Here is a 12,868-nt window from a genome sequence, read left to right on the forward strand (position 1 = left end):
CATAATTAAAAATGACTAGATCTACTAGTTCATAAATATAGCAGTCAAGTTAACAAGCATTTTATTTAAACACTTACTATGCACAAGCACTGGTTTGAGTGCTGGAGATAAAAAGAAAGTCAAAAACAATGTTTGCCATACATGATGGACAAGATCACATGCAAACAGCATACAAGGAGTAGTTAATAACAATAATAATGTCAGCACTTACGTGGTACCTTAAAGTCTGTGAAGCACTTTACAAATGATACTTCATTTTATTCTCACAGCAACCCTGGAAGGTAAGGGGCTATTTTATAGATGAGGAAACTGATGTACAGAGGAATTAAATAACTTGCCTAGGGTCTGTAATGGAAATGCAAATTTAAAGACCTTCCCTGCCCCTAGGCTAAAGTGCCCCTGGAGCCTGGGGTGGGAGGCTTGTTTTTCAGTAGATATTTCTTGATTGGCCAGTGGGTCAATAAGGTTGTTACATTCTCTGAGCCAGGAGAAGGCTATATAAGCCCTGATGTGTAGCTTTGTTTTGGGGCTCACTTTGAGAAGTGTTCTGTGATTTGATCAGATGAGACTCTGGGAAGCTGTTGTTGAGAGCCCCCCCCCCCCTTTGAAAAACCCAGATGTTGATTTGGTTTGGATGTAATGGTTGGACAGTTTGGAAACTGTCTACTTGATTTGTTTCTCTGTCTTGATAATTCTGTCTGTATACTCTGAAGTTGGGGTGCTGACCTTTTTCAACTGAACTAGGTAAACGATATATGTTTGATTAAAGTAAACTTGTTAACCCATTTTGAGTTGCTTTCCTTTATCAAAGCAGATCCAAGAACCTGTATTGGCAGCTACCCTGGGGACGCTGGGATGCTTGCTGCTACAGGGTCCCACACCTAAGTATATGAGGTCACATTTGAATTCAGGACTTCCTAACTCCAAATCCAATGCACCACCTACCTACTCATTCAAAATTATCTCAGAGAAAGGGTACTAGCATTAATTTCCTCCTAAGAGTCTCTAGTAAATGAAGAACTAAGGATACAAATCCAGAATGAAAACTAGCTTTAATGTACTCTAACCATAATATTTCACCAAAATCCATAGGAAAACGCAGGGGCTGAGGGATTTAATTAGATGAAATGCAAGTTGGGGGCGGGGCAAGCTTTCCAAGTAACATTAAGCTGAATGAGGCAGCTTATGACATCCTCGAAGCAGAGATGGGAGATAGTGGAGGAGTAAAGCTATTTTAACTTACTGAATATGCCTGATTCCTAGCAATCAGGAATGAATAATTTCCTGATAAAAACCTTGTTACAAAACTTACTCTAACCTAAACCATCAAGGTCAAGGTACTACTTCAGAATAGAAAAGTTGGAATAAAAAGTTTTCTCTGTAATCAATCAGAAGCTAGAAAAACCACAAGGAAGGCTATTACATATCTGAATATCTACTGAAAATTTGACTAAAAAATGACTAAAAAAATTTGAAAAAATGACTAAAGGGGTTAAAGGATGAGAACTAGCAATTTTAACTAAGTTCTTCCACCTTTAAAATGAGGGTAAGTTTTAGCTAGACTGGGAATTCTTAACCTGGCTGGAGTCAATAAAATTTTTTTTTAATTATAACTGCCTTTTGGTATAAGTATCCTTTACTTTGGATACTTTGTAACCCTATATATTTGATTTTATGCATTTAAAAGGGGTCCAGAGGCTTCATCAGACTGTCAAAGGTCCATAACACCCAAAAAAAAGTTAAGGGCTCCTGAGCCAGACAGTTTTCACTATTACACTTCCAGCTAACAACAACTTACATTTTATGTAACACTGTGTATACTATACACCAGGCACTATATTAAGTGCTTTAAAAAATATATTATTTTATTTGATCCTCACAACAACCCAGTGAAGTAGGTGCTGTTATTATTCCCATTTTACAGATTAAAAAAACTGAGGCAAACAGAAACTAAGTGCCTTGCCTTGTGTGCCAGGGTCACACAGCTAGTAAATACCTAAGGCCATAGTCAAACTCAAGTCTAGACTCAATCCACTGCACCACCTAACTATTACTCTAATATCCTGTAATTTTGATGATTTCAAGGAAATCCAACCTATACAAACCTAATCCAATGGTTTATTCATGTTATTAATCATATTTTTTCCACAAAGTCCTACTCTAACCCCTCCCGTGGCATGAAGGTGATTCTATCTTTCTGAAAGACTAGCTTCCTCAGGTCTTACCAAACTGATGTATGAGCCTAAGGAGAAGCTTTGTGCTAGTCCTTTGAGAATTGGCCTACCTACCCTTAGAGAGGCTCATCACCAGTTTGGCTTGAGGGTAATGAATTGTTTAGCTACAGCTATGCTGGGAGACTACCAAGCTAAATACAGGAACAGTTGACATTTATATTATTGTTGTCATTCAGTATTCAGTCATGCCTGACTCTTCATGACTTCATTTGGGGTTTTCCAGAGAAAGATAGTGGAGTGGTTTGCGGTTTCCTTCTCCAGCTCATTTTATAGATAAGGAAACTGAGGCAAAAAGAGCTAACTGACTTGCCCAGAGTCACACAGCTAGTTAAGTGTCTGAGGCCAGATTTGAATCGAGGTCTTCCAGACTCCACATTGGGCACTCTATTCATTGCACCACCTAGCTGCCCCCAAAATTAGCACTTTACAAATATTCTCTCACTTAATCTACTCTGGTGCTATTGTTGTCCCCATTTTACAGATGAGGAAACTAAAGCTAAGGTTGTGATTTGCCTGGAGCTACACAGATAATAAATGGGGGGCGGGTTTGAACCCTAGGTCTTTCTGATTCCAAATCCACTGTTCTTTTCACTACACCTCAAAATCATAATGTTTTTCACCATGATTTACACATTCACAGAGAAAAAGGCTCAAAGCAGAAACTCACTCTTCAACAATCTCTCAAAATTGGTGTTCTGTGCAGTTACCAAGACTAACAATAAAAAAAAAATGTAGGGGCGGCTAGGTGGCACAGTGAATAGAGCATTGGCCCTGGAGTCAGGAAGACGTGAGTTCAAATCCAGCCTCAGATATTTAACACTTACTAGTCATGTGGCCTTGGGCAAGTCACTTAACCCCAATTGCCCTGCCTCCCCCCTCCAAAAAGCAAAACAAAAATATATGTGTTATGGTAATGAGGCACCCATCCTCCCTAACAGAATGCCAGGAGGCACACACACATCACAGGACAGCTTACTCAGAGGAACATACAAGTCAATACTTGACTACTTGGGCCCTTATTGTATAGGGTAGGAACACACATTCAAGTCAACTGAACAAACATACATAAAGCCCCACTACGCAGAGTATTAAGCCATGGAGAAGGTTCAAAGCTTAGATGAGACACCATTGCTGTGCTCATATAACTTACTACCCTGGAGGGGACAAAAGGGCAATACTACATGTGTATTAGAGAGTGTAAAGGGCTGAATGAGAGCTGAGAATAAACAGACTTTTTGGGCAAGTTACTCAACCTGTCTTGGCCTCAGTTTCCTCATCTATAAAACAAGGAAGTTGGACTAGATGGCCTTTATGGTCTAAATCTATGGCTGTAACCAAAGCAAAAATAATAAATAAGGACATTTTTCCCCCACTGTAGAGCCTAAAGCACCTCCCAGACTCAATCCTTAAAATTTCTGATATATAGACACACACACACACACACACACACACACACACACACACACACACCCATCCTTACAAGCTCAGGGGTGAGGACAGAAGTGAGCCTTAACCCTGAGTCCCTGGGCCAGGATCTAGTGCTTCTGGTTGTTGTCTACTCCCATATTTCAAGAAAGCTAAAAGGAAAGAGAGGGCAGCTAGGTGGTGCAGAGGATAGAGCACTGGGGCTTGACTCAAGAAGATCTGAGTTCAGTCTGACCTCAGACACTAGTTGGAGACCCTTAACCTCCATGTGCCTCAGTTCCTCATCTGTAAAATGGGTACACAGTGGAGAAGGCAATGGCAAATCACTCGAGTATTTTTGCCAAGAAAACGTCCATCAGGTAACAAGGAGTTAGATATAACTGAATAACAAGAGGAAGGAGAAATCTAGCAGCTCAGTGACTCTACTTGATTGCCTCCCATGATGAACTTCTGGAATGTGACTAAGTCAAGAGTCTGAAAACAGCCATCGGCATTCACCTCTATTGGCATGCTGTGTTTCCAATTTGTCAGCATTTCCCTTATGTGCCAACTTTCTATCCAGTGAGAAGCTGGAGTAGGGATGGGGTGGCACACAATGGTAAAGTCCCCACCTGGAAGGAAGGATGCTGATTCTACGTTACTCTATTTTTCCAAAACCAACAGGTGAAAATCAAACAGAGGCACAGAAAATCTACAGGAAAAAAAAATAAATAAAAACATTCCCTTTAGGGGAAAGAACAGTATAGCATAAGAAATTACTACTAAGTAACTCAAATGTATCATTTCTTTGACTTCTTGGATATATAAGATGAAGCTAGACTAGAGAATAAATTTTCAATCAAACACAATTTATATACTTTTCTTTGTAAAAATGCAACTTTTTATTCCTCCCTTGGCCAGTCCAGAGTTCTTTGTGAAGTATTTTGAACTTTTTTTTGAGGGGGGGGGACCGAAATAAAAATATAACAAAGTTAGACCATTTTAAAAATAATTGCTGGGACAGCTAGGTGGCACAGTGAATAAAGCACCGGCCCTGGAGTCAGGAGAACCTGAGTTCAAATGCAGTCTCAGACACTTAACACTTACTAGCCGTGTGTGACCTTGGGCAAGTCACTTAACCCCCAAATGCCCTGAGTTCCCCTTCCAAAAAGCAAGAAATAATAATAATAATTGCTTTAATAAATACTTAATAGCATATATACTGGGTAGCTAAGTGGTACAATGGATAGAGACCCAGGCTGGGGTCCAGAAGACTCCCTTTACTGACTTCAAATCTGGCCTCCAACACTTACTACCTGTGTGACCCTGGGCAAGTCACTTAAGTAAAAATAATCTGAAGAAGATGGCAAACTACTCCAGTATCTTTGCCCAGAGAACCCCAAAAGGGATTATGAAGAATTGAACAACAAAAATATACATCTGTATGTGGTCATGTGAGCATATATAATATGTGCACACACCATATAATTAGTCGATTGTTAAACATGTGTAAAGCACCTTATTCTGTGCCAGGCTGAAGATAGAAAGGCAGGCACAAAACAGTGCCTGCTCTCAAGAAGCTCATAGTGTAATGGAGGAAACAACATGCACACTATTGTGTACAATATAGATGCATACAAAAAAGATTATATACATATATGGCATCTGCTAAATGTATCTACATCTAAAGCTATATGTGTAGTGTTAAGTATATTTATATAATATTGCATAATATCAATGTGTATATATATATATATATACATATATATATATATAACAGATATAAATAGAGATATATGTGTAAGGGACGGTTTAAGTAAATTATTACGTTTTCTGAAATCCACCAAAAGGAATTTGGGTTGTTATTCTTTAGTCTCTATGCAATCTTAACTAAAGTACATTTGTACTCCCTCCATACAGAATTTCCATTTTTATTCCCTAATATAAACAACAATTCAAGCCATTAATGGATTACAACTGAATATACAGCAAGAAAAACTCTACTGGTTCTCCCATTTGATCATCTTATTCTTTTTTTTGTTTTCTTCTTCCGTTTTTGCATTTGGTTAATATGAATCCTGGATTGCAACTAATTTTTTGAACAAAGAGCACTGAAGTATTTGTTTTGGATAAAAGAATTATGGCATGAAGAACCACATGGAACTTGAAGATAAATGAGGATCAAGGATGAAGGAAGGGGAGAGATTGGGCCTAAGAGAAAAATGTAGCCTATGAAATTACACAATACACTCAGGAGACAGACAGAGAAAGTACTGGGGCTGAAGCAGTTCTCAATGGGCCTGGGTATCATTTTTTTAAGTACCAAAAGAAGGAATGTCCTGGCTCACCCCCTCCATCAACATGATCACTCCTCTGACCTACCTCCAGGGAAGCAGAAAGAAATGCAAAAGTTGCCTTATGGGTCTTATTTTAGCATGTCTTCTGTCCAAGCACCTTTAAAGTGCATATATTGACCAAAAGGAACTCTTAAAACAGCTTGTGGTAAAAGTGCAGGCATACCCATGCAGAGACACGGAAGTTTCTCCTTGAAGGACTTGAGGAGATGCAGGGGAGAAGAAGACATTCTAGGCTTTATTACAACAAAAGATTTCCAACAACTTTCATTACATGCACTATTTTAAACAACAAAATTCCAATATAAAAACAAAGGCATTTTAATATTCCCTTCTAAGTGCCATTATAACATATGCGAAAGGTTTTTTTACACACTCTCTCTAAAGGATTAAAACACTTTCACCGGGGCAGCCAGGTAGCACAGCAAGTAAGAGCACAGGCTCCAGTCTTGAGAAGACCTGGAGATTGAATCCCAGGCTCAGACACTTAGCACCCACCCAGAAACACCTGGCCATGTAACCTTGAGCAAGTTACTTAACCCCAATTGCTTAGGGGGGGCCAGGTGGCTCAGCGAGTAAGAGCACCAGCTCCAGTGTTGGGATAACCTGGGGATCAAATCCGGGCTCATATACTCAGCACCATACCCAGAAATAACTGGCCTTGTAACCTTGAGCAAGTTACTTAACCCCGATTGCCTTAAAAAAAAAAAAAAAAAACCACTTTCACCTATTATCTGTGAACTAAGGGTTTCTTCTTGAACTAAGGACAATTATTGTCTCCATTTTGCATAAGGGGAAATTGAATCACCCAGAAGTTTAGTAGGGATAGGAACTAGCCTTGTGACCTCACTGGTACAGCAAACTCTAAGTGAGAAAACTCCTTTCACCAATGCAGATCAGCACCTTCTCTGCCAATTATGGTCTTAGAGAGTTGCCCTTAGGACTGAGAATATATTTGCCCAGAGTCAGATAGTAAATGAGACTGACTTGAACCCAGGTTTGCCCCACTTTGAGGCCAGTTCTTTATGGACAACACTTTAGTGACTGAAGTTTAGTGAGAGGTCTCTTAATTCCATGGTTTAATATTCTTTCCACTAGTGCTACTTCCCAGAAGGAAGGCTAACCTATAATAATATAGTAACTTGGAAAAATAAAAGACCTTACCTTTTTTTTTGGTAAAGAAAACTAAATTTCTAACATTACTTCTTATGCATTCATACATAAAACTTTTTTAATGATCAACATTAGGGACAGGGACAAACTAATATAATATTTACTACAAAGAGCACAAATATTATATATACATACTACCACTATTTGAAGGTCTGACTTTTAAAAGATGAGAAAAGCAATTTGGATATAGCATAAGTCACCATATTATAGTAATTTTTAAATTATACCACAGTTTTTGTGGGTGATGAGGAAAATGCCTAAAAATGAAACTAATTTGACGTCATTGGCATGTTACTAATCAATGCACAGACAGGAGACAATTTTTTTTTTTTGCCACTGTACATTTTTCTCCCAGGGCAAAAGTTTTCAGGCATTAGTGGTAACCCTGAACATTTACCAAAAAATGATGCAAAAGAAATACTGTCTTTGCTGAAGAAGTCAGCAAAGTTAGCATTGCAAATTCAAATGTAAAAACAAAACAAAAACAAAAAAACACACCAAACTCTTAATTTAAACAAATAAAAAAAAGAATACTAAAATTATTGCAAAAGTCAGTTCTTGGAAAGGACTTTAAGTGCACCATTTTAGGGAACTTTAGATGCATTTGTCAATTTCTTATAATTCTATCAAAATTCCCAAGAAATTTAATAAGAAAAAACATGCCTAACATTTTTATGACAATGAATATTTTATAAAATGAACACCTTGGAAACATTTCTGTGCCTACAAAGCAGTCAACTATGGTACACATCAGACTGAACTTAAATGCAAAGTAGAAAGCTGCCCATTTCCAAGAAACTATAAGGCAGAGAATGGATTACCCCAGCACAGTAATTGTTAAATTCAGGTCTGTAAACTTGTCATTTTTTACATTTTGACAACTATATTTCAATATAATTGCTTTCTGTCATAAATCTATATATTTTATTAGATGAATTTAAAAACATTATTTTGTGGAGTCCCTAGGCTGCATAGGGAAGTTCATAAAATAGCCCACCCACTCCCCCCAGGGGTATAAGACACAAAAAAGGTTAAGAATTGTGCTCTACCAGCACCCTTCCAAAGTACGTTGCTGCATTATATGCAGTATTACAGCCTTTTCTCTTAAGTGAAAACAGACAAGGACCAAGAACCAGTTACTTTATAAGATTAGGAGATACCCAAAAATGAAGATAAGGATACTTAAGAGCCCAGCAGATTAAGCAGTAGACTACTTTGAATCCCTATTGTGACACCTCTGCAAAACTAGTGATGCCTTCTCATAGACTCATGGGATGTTTAAATTTCAAGAGGACTTCATAGATCATGTGGTCCTACTTTTTCTTTCTCCTGAAGAGGTAACAGATCCACAAAGGGGAAGCAACTATGCCAACATCACAAAACAAGCTATGGTCTCGCTTCAAATGATTCCTAGAAACAAAGACCACCAGCACCAAAGGGGAACTGAATTCCTTAAGATTGACAGAAGATAAAGGGAAGGGGACCGAACAAGCAGTTACAGAGCTCTACCAGGTGTCAGGCATGGCGGCTAAGTACTTTTTTCTTCAAATATCTTACTCGAGCCTCAAAACAACTGTGTGAGGTAGGTGCTGTCGTTTTCCCCATTTTACAGTTGAGGAAACTGAGGCAAAGAGAGTTTAAGTGACTTGTTTGAGGTCCCACAGCTACTAAGTGTCTGAAGCCACTTGTAAACTCAGGTCTTCCTAACTCCTGGCGCAGCACTCTATTTCACACAATCATCTGATAAGAGCTTCCTTCCTTTTTAACCTTCGATGATCAAACCTGAGACTCAAGAGAACTTTTCTTCCTCAGAAAGTTCATGGATCTAGAGCTCGAAAAGACCTCAGCTGCCCTCTAGTCCAACCCTACCCCCATTTTACAGATGAGGAAAAGGAGGCCAAAGAAGGGTAAGGGACTTACCCAAAAACAGAGGAGTGTTGAAATGTAAGTCCTCTAAGTCTACATCCATCGATCTTTCTAGGCAAGTAGTGGACTGGACAGGGCTGGACTTGGAATAAATTCCAATTTAGAATCCAGCCCCAACACTTCTCACTAACTGTGTGACCCTGAGCAAGTCACTTAACTGCTCTGTCTTGGTTTCCTTATCTGTAAATTGGGGATAAAAATAGCACCTATAGGACAGGGTTATTTTGAGAATAAAATTAAATATTTTGTAAAGTGCGCTGCAACCCTAAAAGGGTCATCTATTGTTATTTCCCCCACAGCTGCAACAGAAATTTGAACGAACCTAGAGGGGATACTACAGTGGAGGCAGCAGTCGACAGATCACCTTCCGAACTATAATAGAAAGTTAGTTGGAAAACAAGAGAGTCGGTTTTGACAGCAATACTCATTACTCAGACCTCAGGGGCATGGGAGCTTTCTTTGGGTGAGAGGTGGGAAGTGTCCTCTCTAAAGAGAACCTCTCCCAAAAAGAAAACCCCTCAGGGCCACGACAAGTTTGGCCACGACAAGACCTCGGTCAGAGGTCTGGGTAATCAGTGCCGGGGGGCACACAGAGGTGGGGGGCGGGGAGTGGAAAGAAGGGGACACCCTGTGCCCCAGGCGCCTGAACGCTTTCTAGGAGGATCCAGGATGCAAGACCGGACCCCGCTGGCCGCACGTGCAGGAGGAGGGGCCGGAACTTCGGCGAGAGTCCCTCGATCCACAACACTCCCTCTCCCCCTCAGACCCAGACAGCTTACTCACTCCGAAGGAACTTTCTGAGCGGCCTCAACGTCGGGGAATTCGAAAAGAAAGAGCAGAGAGAAAGACGCGAAGCGGGGGTTGCGCCGAGACCGAGAAAAGGGGGGACAGAAAAAAGAGGCGCATATAGGAAGGGAGGAGGGACGCCCCCGGGTGCACCTCCCTCCGTCACAAATTGGGGCCATAGAGGGCTCCGTCGCGCTTTGGTTCACGGTCTCCAAGTCCCAGAACATCTCCTTCCCTTTCCTATTCGCCCCCCCCACCAACCTCAAGGTCAAAGGTTTCCAGTTACGGGGAAACCGTGAGCAGAAGCACTTTCCCCATCCTCTCCTGGGTTCAACCCTTAATATCCGCCCCCAGGACGGCTCAGTTTACCTCAGGTGTCCCCCGCCTCTCGCCACTCTCGGCGCTCTTTCTCCTCGATCAGCCCTCCTGGGGCAGCTGCAGCATGTCGGCTCTCTAGGGTCTCGGGCTCAAGGCAGGAGCGGAGGCCCCATCGGAGCCATGGGCAAGAGAGGCTGGGGGCCACGAGCCCAGGCACCAGTCGGGGGGTAGAGTCCAGACCTTGGGCCAGTCCGCAGCGCAGCGCGCGGCTTCTAAGCTCTGAGCCGCTCTTTGTGTGGGTGTGCGAGTGGGTCCGTCCCTCGACTCCCAGCCCCCCTGGGCTGCCTGGCACCGCCCCTGCCCCCGCCTCCTCCTCCTCCTCCTCTTCTTCCCTCCTCCCTCCAGACAGGCTGGGGAAGCAGAGAAGAGCTGGGGGAGGACAAAGGCACAAACCCAGGCCACCCCCTAGGAAAAGGAGCCCCCGTTGCCTAAGTCTTTCCCAATACACACACACTAACGGTGCTTCGACTCCTTTCCCATTTTTCCCTCGGCTTCTAGTTCTAGGAGAGTAGAAAGGTGGCTGAGAGCTGGGGGTTTGGGAGGTTGAGGAAACTCAGGAAGCAGGGGTTAGAGTAGTGGGTACCCTCTCGGCCTCACTGTTCTGGCCTCAGTCTATCCTATGATACACTTATAGCCTGAAGGGTTTCCCAGAACTTTCGAAACTCTTTAACTCACTGCAGAGGCATACTGTGTTCTGGGAGAAGAGAGCTGTCATTTCCAAGTACTTTCATTTACATTGTCTTCTCGGGTCCTGGCTACAGCTTTGTCAGCTAGAAAAGCCAGATATGAGCACCCCCACTTTGCAGCTGAGGAAATCCAAGAGCAAAGAAGTTAGTTTAAAATAACTTTCAATTCAACTCAACAAACTTTTACCACTATTTATCTATAGATGGTCTGTGGTATGCATTAATGGAAGAAGTTTCCACAGCAGGAGTTCCTCTTTGTGAAATTCCAGGCCCTGATAAGCAATTTGGCACAGTAGATATGGCTGGCCTTGGAGTCAGGGAGACCCTAGGTTTTAGTCCTCCCTCTGATCTGGTTCACATTGACTGTGTAACCAAGAGCAAGTTAATCTCATAGTCCTCCCAAGAAACTCTCTAAAATGATAAATTGCATACTAGTTGCTGGGCTGCATTGGTGGCGTTTTCACACCAGAAATTCCCCACATTTTTGAAATCACAAGTCTATCTGCTCCCCTTCTCCAAACAAAAATTCATTGGTCTTTCACATGTTTCTATATACTATATGCACTACTGGAGTTTTCTTTTTAAACTTGACTTATGATTTTGTAGCTTTAGGAAGTTTCCGGTAATGTTCCACCAGTGCATATCTGCAAGTGTTCTGTTAAACTTTATTTAGAGAGTTGCCTGGGGATACTAAGCACTTATTAATTGCCCACTATAAGCCAGGCACTGAGCTAAAACTCTGAGGATAGAAAGGCAAAAAAACATTTTCTGATTTCAAATCTAATTGGGGAGATAACATGCAAATAAACTATGTACAAACAAGATATATACAGGATAAAGTGAAGATGATCACCACAGCACTAGCATTAAGGGGTATTGCAAATTCTTGGTTGTGTGACAGGTATCACTCTGAATCTGGCCTACCTTTCCAAATGTTTTACACATTACTAGAGGTATAGAGGCAATAGATAAAGCTAGACATGGAGTCAGAGAGACACAAATTCAAATCCAGCTCAGAAATCCACTAGCTTTGTGACGCTAGAGAAGTCACTTATTAACTTCAGTCTATCTCATTTTCCTCACCTTAAAAAGATAATAATAATAGCCCTTACCTCCAGAGGTGGTTGTTGGTATCAAATGACATAATAAAGCATTTTGAAAAACTTAAAATCTTTATAAATGCTAGCTATTATTATTATTACCACCTATATGCTAGCTGTTACTATTATTACTAGACATACTGACTTCCAGTCAGACTAGCCTACTTGGAGTCAATATACATTTCCTCTTCTTTCTCAAGATCTTTGCCCTGACTCTTCCTCAAAGCTGGAATTCACTCTCTTCCTCACCTCTATGTCTTGCCTTCACCACTGTAACATCTGCAACTTCCTCAAAATTCATCTCAAAGCTCATTTCCTTTAGGAAGCATTCTCTCTTCTTTGCTCACTAGTATTTTTTCCCTAAAATATCACCTTATATTTATACCGAATATATTTTATATTTGCTTATACGCATGCATGTTGTTTTTCTTATAGAACATAAGGTCCTTAAGAGCTGGACCTGTTTAGATTTTTGTCTTTGTATCTTCAGGATCTAATATTATGCCTAGGACATAGCAGGTGCCTAAGAAATGTTTACTAAATTGATTGGTAGGCCCTCCCAATCTTATCTCAGCATCTAGGTGGCACAGTGGATAGAGTGCCAGGCTATTGTATGACTCTGGGCAAGTCACTTAATCCTGTTTGCCTCAGTTTCCTTATTTGTAAAATTAGCTGCAGAAGGAAATAGAACCCCTCTTTGGTATCTTTGTTAAGAGAACCCCAACTGGGATCATGAAGAATGGAACATGACTTGAACAACAACAAGCCAACCCTACCCTTCACAAGTTCAACCCTCTAATCATCCTTTAAGGCCCAGATAAAATAAC

At 41.0% G+C, this 12,868-nt stretch overlaps 1 protein-coding gene across 4 annotated transcripts in view; it reads right to left on the reverse strand.

The window, feature by feature from the left end:
* NINL (ninein like) overlaps window positions 1-10,552 on the reverse strand; it is a 188,856-nt gene extending 178,304 nt beyond the window's left edge. For all 4 annotated transcript variants that reach the window (XM_069075549.1, XM_069075548.1, XM_069075550.1 and 1 more), the window contains exon 1: window positions 10,247-10,552. The gene's annotated coding sequence lies outside the window, so the exon portion shown is untranslated. The remainder of the gene's footprint in view (window positions 1-10,246) is intronic.
* Window positions 10,553-12,868: the final 2,316 nt, after the last annotated feature.

This window comes from Petaurus breviceps, unplaced genomic scaffold (genome assembly GCF_028583685.1).
Source record: "Petaurus breviceps papuanus isolate PSGF00001 unplaced genomic scaffold, PetGlider_PUasm1.0 90919, whole genome shotgun sequence".
NCBI lineage: Eukaryota > Metazoa > Chordata > Mammalia > Diprotodontia > Petauridae > Petaurus > Petaurus breviceps.